This window comes from Morone saxatilis, unplaced genomic scaffold (genome assembly GCF_004916995.1).
Source record: "Morone saxatilis isolate NCDOM2014 unplaced genomic scaffold, NCSU_SB_2.0 Contig9, whole genome shotgun sequence".
Classification (NCBI taxonomy): Eukaryota; Metazoa; Chordata; class Actinopteri; family Moronidae; genus Morone; species Morone saxatilis.
In genome coordinates, this window is record NW_023340268.1 from 3530324 (window position 1) to 3540814 (window position 10491).

Here is a 10491-nt window from a genome sequence, read left to right on the forward strand (position 1 = left end):
GTGTGTGTGTGTGTGTGCATTAATAGGGAGGGAGGGGGCGAGGAGAGAGAGGTGTCCAGTCCAGCTATATTGGGTGTGTTAATAATGAATGGTGTTGTATGTGGTCGCTGTCTCTTTCCCTCTCCCTCCATCTGTGTCTGTCTCTCCCTCTGTCTGTGTGTCACAATAATATATGAATCAGTTTAACGCCGCCTCCATTCAAGAGTCCAGGTTGTCTATTTATTCTTTATTTAAAAATAAACTTTAATAAGAAGACGAGCTGTGCTTTAGAAAGCAGAGACGGAATGTGTGAACAAATGCATCCTCAAATCTTTTAGGGTATCCATGTCTCAGAAAGAGCTGACACACACACACACACACACACACACACACAACATACAAGAGGAAAATCAAAGACATCAAAATGTAGAGTATATGTAGTTTAATACAACAAGAATACGCTGTACGTTGTTTTATTTAATGCCTCCTGTAGACAGATTGCATACACACACATTCACACACTGAGATTTAAAATAAAAAATACATACAGGCCTACTGAGACAATTTATGATGAAATAAAACAACCCACATTATTATTAATTTTATTATTATTTAATTTTTACATTTTGTGTTTTTCTTCACATGTGTAAAATTAATTACATTTACTAAATCCAACTGCAAAGCGATGTGGTTGGATATTTCCAGAAGAAATTAAACTGTTCAAAATCTCAGAATGTAAACTTTTTCTTAAAATCTGAAATATATTATTAGTTTTTACTCACACATTCTGAAAGTGTAGGAGCTGTACTGATGAAAATCCAATATAAAACCACCATGAAATGTGTACAAATATCACGTAAAGCGTAGCTGCAATCAGTTTTGAGCTCTCTAATCTGTCATATAGTGGAAGAGCAACAGTGAGAACACACATAGAGCCACACGGTGTGTTCATTGCAGAACAATGCTTGTGTGTATACAGTTGCGTTGTGTTTAATTAAAACTTCTCCACGAGACCTGTGATTGTTTGCACTTCTTCTCTCCTCGGCAGTGCTGAAAGGGTGATCGTCAACGCCTTATTCGCGAATACGACGGCCGCAAGGACAGCAAGAGCTACAGGAGACGTACAAAGAAGAAAACCAGAGTGCGGGTGAGATTCTCTGACCCTGTGTCACCACATCAATACAGCTCAAATCCAGTCATCCATGTACATGTAGATTGTCATGTGTAGAAGTTATTATTAGTTATTATTTAAAACAAAATGACACAAAATTGTGAAAAAACAAATGCAATTAAAGACAAAAGCTCTGCCAGAATACTCCCCTTTTTCAACTTATCTATACAGTTAATATACTATTATAGCTACAGGTAAAATACTAAAAAATGTCATATTTGTTGAGGTAAGAGATGTGTCTAGGAAATTTTGAGGTGTATAATGTAAGGTGAGGCTCATACTTTCATCCACACACCCCATTTATGTACCAGTGTGGCACAGAAAAACAAACTCTGTCCAATTTAATAAAAGCCTGAAAATTCTTCAAACAGTAGCATCAGAAAACATTTGAAGCTGCACCAAAAAACCTTCACATTTTTAACAGAAAATACACTTCAAAAGCTTCATAAAGATACAAATGAACTGCAGGACTCTTGTATTTGACTGGATTAGTCTGTAGGTGTTTGAGATATTGTGTCCACCCACTTTTTAACCTGTGCTCAATTCTGTTAAATGTAACAGAGGATGCTTCAGTGTTTAGAGTAGTGAAAAATGTTGCCAGTCCGTGGTTCAGAATACAAATTCACATCCAGCTTGACTTATCTGGTCAAAAGCACCTTAGTACCAAGATTTCCTTTTTTTAGATTTTAAGCCAGTGGACCAAATAGGATCTTAAAGTCACAAGGCGTCCGTGCAAAGCCAATCTCTCAGCGCTGCAGACCCCCAGCCCCTTCCCCTCCAATATCCTGCATTACCACTGCAGGGTTATCAAACAGTCCCTGTGCAGCTTGGACGACTACATCTGTGTGACTGATTTCAGACACATTTCACTGCTGCTGTTAGTGTTTGCTCGCTGCGTGTTTAAGAAAACTTTGTGGCAGGACATGAATACAAATCCACGTTTAAACAGCATAGAACAAAAGCTCACCAAACACTGCCCATTGTATGATTCCCTGATTTCCTGCAGGAGGAAGAGGAGACAATAACGTCACTGCATTAACACCTTTTTAATTTAATTTAGAAGCAAAATTTCAAGTTATCTTCCATCCTAGACTAAATACTCACCATATGACGGACGTCTATATGAAAAAAGTTGTTCCAAATATATTATACTGGGGAGAAGAGCAAAAGGAAACACATAATTATGGATAAAACACTTTGTATATTCTGTTTAACTCAGTATAATAATGTCTGTGTGATGCAAATGGATTTGTTTATCATAAAATACACTCTATAGCAGTAAACCTGGAAAAAATGATTTGATCAATGTAGCATTTGACAATCATCAAGAAATGTGACAAATTGCCTTTTTCTGCTGTTTTCTATCATTATAAACTAAAGATCTTTGTATTTTGGACTATTGGTTGGACACAATAAGATATTTGAATACATCAACTCACTCTCTGGGGACTTTTAACAGGAATGTTCCCACTGTACTTGAACAACACCACACAACTGTCCCTGCAGCGGCTATAACTGCACAATAACTCAATCCATTTACTTGATCAGAGCCAAAGCGAGTGTGAAGAGGAAGATGAAGATCAGGACACCGTTGAACTTGGACTCCCCGACGCTGTTGTACCAACACTTGCAGCTCGGCCATTGGACCACACAGTGGCGCCCGAAGCCCTCCGCCCACAGCCGCCGGAGCCACATCCTGCACGGAGAAAGAGGTCGGCGGGCTTAAACCAAAGCTTTGCACTGGTGACACTTCAGAAAGCAGCCCACTAAAACCCCTCAGCTCCAGGTTTTAGTCTGTTGCGTTTCATTCCCAGGGATTGCACAATAAATGAAATATAACCTGCATTATTATTATTAGGGGTTTTAAAGGCCTATATGTTATAGAAACCAGCGATACACACAGCTAATCCCCCTAAAGGAATATCACAGGATTATTATATAGCTGCTCAGACTGCTGCGTTCACGTACCTTAGATCATAATGCCTGACGACCTTTAGAGCTCCTTCCTCATAAATACAGATCTCCACGGGCCCCATGTGATCCTCCGGGTTATGATCCAGATCTGTTAAAGTGTGTGTTGTGTTAATTGTCAGTTTCTTGGTGTAAAACCGTCTCAAAGCTGCTCCTTTGGTTTCCCGTTATCATCGTTTCCTCATATTTTGATTACGGGAAGTTTCTGCCCACAAACTTTAATGGGAGGAGGAGACACACACAAAGTGAAAGCAACCTGATCCACCCTCCTGCCCCTGGCTCTGACAGCTGGGGCCACTCTCTGAGGCAGAATATGAGTTTACTCTATTAATGTTAATATATGTGTGTGTGTGTGTGTGTGTGTGTGTGTGTGTGTGTGTATCCAGGGTTGGGAGGATTACTTTACAAATGTAATCCCATACAGTTACTAATTACCTGTTAAAAAATGTACTGAGTAACTTAATCCAAGCATCACAATGTTAAAGCAATGTCATTTGACTACTTTCTGTTAGTTTTGGATTACCTCAACACCAAATATGTAATAAAAACAAGAGAAAAGGAATGTAAATAAGAAGTTATGATGCTAGTCTATAAGTCAACAGGACAATAATCTTAGAAAATAAAATGGAAACAGTAAAAATGTGTCCGCTCAGTGTATTTATTTAAAAAAATGATGTATTTTAAAATTGTAATCCTGCTAAATAATCTCAATTTTTCATTTACCAAATGTAACCGTAATCTCTTCTCGTAACTATAATGGATTACAGTTACCCAACTTTTTTTTATGTCTGATTATGTAACTCAGTTACAAGTAATCTGTTACTCCCCAAGCTTGTTTGTATCAAATTACATATTAAATAATGTTAAAAACAATGTTTATGCAATGGACGGCCACAGGAAATAAAGTCTGTAAAACATTTTAATTTTCATCTTGGAGATCTGAAGCATTAAGATTTAGTTTCAAATCCATTAGTTGTTTGTTTTTTATTGTTGTTGTTGGCCTAAAAGTACACAGTCACATTTCAACATTTAACATTGTGTTAAATTAAAACAAACATGAATTTTCAAGTTCAAGTTTATGATCACATTGATTCTTCTGTCATATCTTGACTGATGGTGTTGTGGTAGGAGTTGGTGAAATAACGGGTGTCCAGCAGCAATGTTAACAATAACCAATACACAAATATATAATTTAATTCAATCCTCTCTTTAGAAAAACACTATTTCACATATAGTGACAGGACTAAATGCGCCACCTTGTGTCATAAATATGTGACTCGTCTAACTGAGTTACATTTTATTTTGTTAGTGTTCTTTCTTCTGTTGTTTTAATTAATTTACTTATGCCCCAAGCACACTGATACTGAACTGCTTTTACACCTCAGACAGGTGCAGAAGTAAAGTGACAGACAGTGTATGTTAATGTAGGCTATATTTTACATGTAATATTATATGTAAATAATAAAATAAATGAAGGCTGAGCTTTATTTAACTGCGTCACTTTCAGGGTGCTGGTGTCGTGTGTCGGCTCACTGCCACACTGTCATGACTTACTGGGACTCTTGAATGCTACAGAGCCATCGGTAATGTTCTTTGTAGCACTTGTGTCTTTCCTGTTATTCTATATTTATTCAGTACTGTTCAGGCAATGACCTTGAGCTTGAGTGTCCCAGGTTCGATTTCAGCTGTTTGTCATACTGTAAAACTATTCCTGTAATTCGAGATATAATCCTCTAATAAGGGAAGAAAATGTGCTGTCGCTATTTCTCCATCCAACAACATTCTCGAGTATCTAAAGAACTGAATGTGGAAAATAACTCTGCAACACTGACCGACTCACTGGAAGTGTCCACTCTTTATTCCACCACCACATTATGGCGCTAAGGCCTTCAACCTGGTGCTTTATCCAGATTGTATTTTTATTTACATTACCCAGAATCACAGATTTGTGTCAGGGTCCTTTACAGTATCTTTATCTTTACAGGTCTATCTGCTGTACAGTCTGTACTGTGTTGTCTACAACACTGTTGAATTTGTTGGTAAACATTTAATTTGTTAAATGGTTAAAATTATGTTTGATTTGTTCAAATGTAACTTTTTACACATTGAAAATTAAGTAAACTACGGAAACTGTCCCACATTTTGTGATTCAGGCGTTTAGAGAATTCAACGACAAACGTGCTGATATTAAAAGTATCCTGTTTCACTTTTGCTTACTTTACTTCACTCCTTACACTCTGTTTTCCCTCTTTAATGATCATAACAATGTCTGTTCTTGTTTTTTTTTGTCCCCTTCCTCTCTCTTTGACCTTAATATAACTTTTATTAGACAGGAAAGAAATCACTCTCCCAGATGCTGAAGCACTGTCTGCTATGAGCTGAGCCTCATCACCTGCTGCTGCTGCTGCTGCTGCTGCTGCCGTCCACACACATGCACACACACGCACGCACGCCCCCCTTTTCTGGTTGCAGTCTCAACTCCGTTGCCATGGAAACAGCTAAGATGCCGAGTGCAGGAGAGGTAAGGGGTGTGTGTGTTTGAGAGAGAGATGGTGGTGAGGCGGGGGGGGCGCTGCGGAGGTATAGAAAAATCTTCTGAAGGACACATATATATTAAAGGTGAGTGTGTTTTGACGCTGTTGAATACCTCCCTGCCCTCTCACACACACACACACACACACACACGCACACACACTGTGCTGTTCATTAAAATGATTTCTGAATGGGGGGGGAATGTTTGTTTTCACACACAAACAAATATCTTTCACTTTTCTCAGACTTTTCCAGATTTCTACTGAACCGCTTTGGCCTCCGTTCTTCTCTCTGACATCCTCTTCCTCTCTCTCTCTTGTGTTTTCTCCCCCCCTCTCACCTGCTCACTCTGACACTAACCCCAACTCCTTTCAGAGCTCTCACTCAAAAGCACCTTACATTACAATGAGAGCCTATATTTTTACCATCGGTGACCCCCCAGAGGGAATCAAGCGCCCTAAACGCCTGGCTGTGTTAATGTCACGGTTTCTCCATTGAGCAACACAGGACCCCTCTTTCTCTCTCTCTCTCTCTCTCTCTCTTTTTCTCTCTCACCTGTTTTGTCCGGTGTCTCCGGCTCTCTTCTCCTCTCTTCTGCTCTCTCTCTCTCTCTCTCCCGCCTTTCTTCCTGCCTCTAAAAAGCCAGATGGGCCAGCTCCTTTTATTCTTGAGGCCCGGTGCACGTGCCGAGGACACAGGGCCTCACAGCGTTTAATTCACAAGCTTTAGACGCCCCCTTCTTTTAACCCCCCGTGACCAACACCATCACCCGCCTCCCTCCTTCCCCACTCACTCTCTTTCTGCTTTCTGTCCTTCCTGGCCCCCTCTATTCTACTCTACTCTATTATCTCTTCTTCAATTACACTCTTTTCTGGCCTGTCCTGCTCTTCTTTGGTCTGCTTTGTTCTATTTTTGTCAAGCTTTGTGTAGTCTCTTCTATTTTTACCTGATCTTTCTGTTTTCTTGCTGTTCTTCTTGACATTTTTCTACTTTGTTCTCTCCAGTCGACTCTATGTTCTTACTTTTTGTATGATATAAAACTGTTTTGTTCTCTTTTGTTTCCTTGTAAGATTTCCTTGCACGTCCAGTAGAAGCTACAGGACATGCACCACATATTTCCCCAAATAATCCAGTTTAGTGAGTTTTTACTCTATAAACAGAATTTTTATTCTCTAAATAAGTTTATTTTATCTTTATTAAACTGCTTAAAATTCATCTCCAGAGGAAGATTTTATAATGTAATCAAAAGCTCCAGAACAGCTACTAACTGACCTTTTGGTAGAATGAACTTTACTTTACTTTAGTCATTTATTAATCAGGGACAACACACATTAATTGCCACTAATATGATACCAATGTGTCAGATTTAGTCAAAAAGCTGATTTTGCATCTCATATTATTTATATCTCATATTATATCTAACAGAAAAATAAATGGAAATGCACACACATAAAAGTAGAAATGTAGGTTAAAACATGCATTCACAATGCATAATTTGGGTTGTGAAATGAATTTAGTCAGTTATCAGGTTCCTTATTTCTAAAAGGTCAGAGAGCAAATGCTGCAAAAAATGCAAAAAAGGTAAAAGTTTATGCTCATGTTCAACTTTGCTTTCACACTGAAACCAGATTTCTATGTATATACCTCCCACACATAACGACGCATTTCATTTTTACATAATGAGAAGATGGTGTAAGCCTGTTTCTTTTACACGGAAAACGGAGAAAATATAGTTTCCTCATTTGTATTTTTCAGGAGGAGAACATGAAGGTGGAGGGAGGCAGAAGTCTGAGCTGAGTGCCGGTTGAACTGCTGCCTGGAGGCTTGTTTGACCTCCTCCTCCCCTCTTATAGAGCCACTGAACCTGGCAGAGAGATGCTACAGCTTGGCATTTCACACACTGACCAGAGTCAAAGAGACTGATGTGCACAGCAGGCCTTTTAATTGGCTGAGCTGGTGTGTAACAGGATTTAATTAGGGTTAATTCATGAAATGGTGGAGAAAGTGAACAACATTGCAGCATGGACTGAGCTTCCGCAGGTTCCAGGTTATTGGTTTTTAATATCTTTAAATAGGTTTGAGAATATTTGCACACAGTGGCTCTTCCACATGCATTCTGCACCAAAGCATGATGCTGCTCAAAGTCAAACCTACATGTGTTACATTTTAAAGAAGATGCATTGATCACATATGTCAAGACTGAAGCACTTTCTCTGCAAAATATCTATTTTTCTCACGTTTTTCCAACTTCGAGCTCAGCACGGATACTTGTGTCCTCTTATTTCAGTGCAACCTGGTCCCGAGGTCTTCCAGAGGAAACGGGATTATTTAGTGCTGTCTGCAGTCTAATTGTTATTGAATGTGGTCAGTATTTACTCGGGATTATTCGGGTTAACGTGGAAATAATGAGGTTGCCGATCTCGAGGCGGTGTTGGGCGGTCGCAGGCAGATCGATGGACACACTGAGTTAATTATGAGAAATCAATTAAAAGGAAGGAGAGGGGACTCTGAGAGCAACACCCCTGCCGGCCACTGTCGACGAGGGAGGGCGAAAAAAGCAAAGTGATGTTCCCTCTCTCCCCTCTCTCCCCTCGGTTCTTGCTTCTTGCGTTAAAATAAGGAAACGATTTATGCTGGTCTCCCCCCTTTTTTTATACGAGCTCTCCTATCAGTTGTGTTTTATGATCCAGATTTTTCTTTCTCTATCTCTTTAAAACACACACACACCCACACACACACACACACACGTGCTCACACTTGACAGCAATTGACATCAAACAAAAGCCCCTCTTCCTCCCTCTTTACTGCTTTCTGAGGCTCATCCTGCAGACGGATCCATCCGTGACATATGTTTGGTTTTCCTCCGAAAACTCCGAGGCTGCAGGTAAATTAATGGAAATCCTATCGGTCAGGGGGTTGAACACACACACACACACACACACACACACGCAGGTCAATGGGATTTCCACCCTGATCTTGAGTCGGAGGGTAAACACACTCGGTCCAGAACCTGCTGCCCATCTGAACCCTGCGTGGACGCAGACACGCGCGCTGTATGAGCCATTGATCTCTCTAATACGCCTAATTCCCGATCAATAAATGGCACAAGCTGTAATCAATTCCTCGCCATGGACTTTAGCACGCCCTGACACACTTTCTTGAGCCAGCAATATGATTGTTTTAAACTATAAATTCTCTAATGTTGCCTAAATCAGTTCCAACGTCAGAATATGATCAAATCTATTGATTAGTATTATTAGGTTATTGTCAATATGTTCTTTAGGTTATTTAATGTTTACTTCAGGCCTTTTTGCTGCTCTCCAACAACCCCTTTTACCCTCGACGATCATTTAAACTATTTATGAATGAAAGTGAAAATAAAAATGGCTTAATGATTCTAATATAGTTGAATTCAAGCACAGCGGTCATATCACCACGTAATGACTCCTTTAATGTAACCTGGCTGACCTGGGATCAGCTGATAAATGAGGAAATCAGCAGCATGTTTTCTTTACTCATTAATGTATTAATGCCAATAAAAAACTGCACATTTATTGTTCACAGTGCACATTTATCTGCTCTTAAAAAACATTTTGTTGAATTAAAGAAAACTACTGCTGAGCTTTTTCTTTTTCTTTAAAACTATATATTTTTTGTCATTTTAAATTATTGATAGTTGCCCAAAACTGGTATTTCATTATTTTTCGTTTTCTATATAAAAACTGAAGCTACTTTTGTCAAATATAAACAAAATGCAAAAAGACTGATGCTCATTCTGTGAGTTTAAATATTTTTGCTTATATGCAAATCAGCCACAGTCAGTGAAAATGCGCAATGGTTGCCATCAGCTGCAATAATAAATAGCAAACCGCATTCATGCATACAGTATGAAGTCACTCTGCATGTATTTGTATTTATTTGAGTAAAGTTTTGATTTATGCATCGGATGTAAATTGCCTGTCGCCAAAACGCCAGAAGCGCAGAAAACATTTTATTTGTCACCAAAAAATGTTCAAAATCAGAGAGAAGAATGTTTCATTAAAAGCAGAAAAGTGAAAGTAAACGAAATTAAATGCATGAATAAATTATCTAAAAGAGAAAAAAATATCACAGTATAAAATCCATTCAGGAATCTTTTAATTCCTGCTCTGATATTTATGCTACACATTTATTTAGTTATTAATATTCATTTCATTGCATAAATGAAAATATATTGAAGTCATTTAAATCCGGTTTCACTGTGTACATTTTCATATTATTTAGTTTTATAAGTATAGTATTATAAGACTAAAAAGACTAACCCCTGGAAAAGAAGATTTCCTCATTGTGCCTGAAAATCGTCAAGGCTTTCAAATGTCCATTTGTCATCGATCGATTTTCCATCAAACCCCAAACAGTTTGACTTTCATTTGAATTGATGAATGACAACCACAATTTCATATCAGGAGGGCCAGCCGTCTCCTGGTGCTCGCACCAGTTTGCATCTCTTACTGGTCGACATTACACACTCACATTCTGCTGTCCTTTCATGCAACTTATTATCGAAATGAATATTTAAACTCGACCTGTAGGTGTGTTAGGATGATTCCTGAAATGCTGAATCTCCACTGAAGGCCTGAAAAAATCAGTTTGGAGGAAAACAAAAAGAGAAGAAAGAGAAGATGCAGCTGAAGCCTTTAGGTGGATTATTATTATTATTATTAGTATTATTTAGCTTTTATGGAAACAATAAACACAATCACTGCACTTGAGACACAAACCCATCCTTCCTAAACATCTCCAATAATCTGCAGGTGTAATTGGAAATATATTCTCCAGTGAACTTCGATGAAACCTGT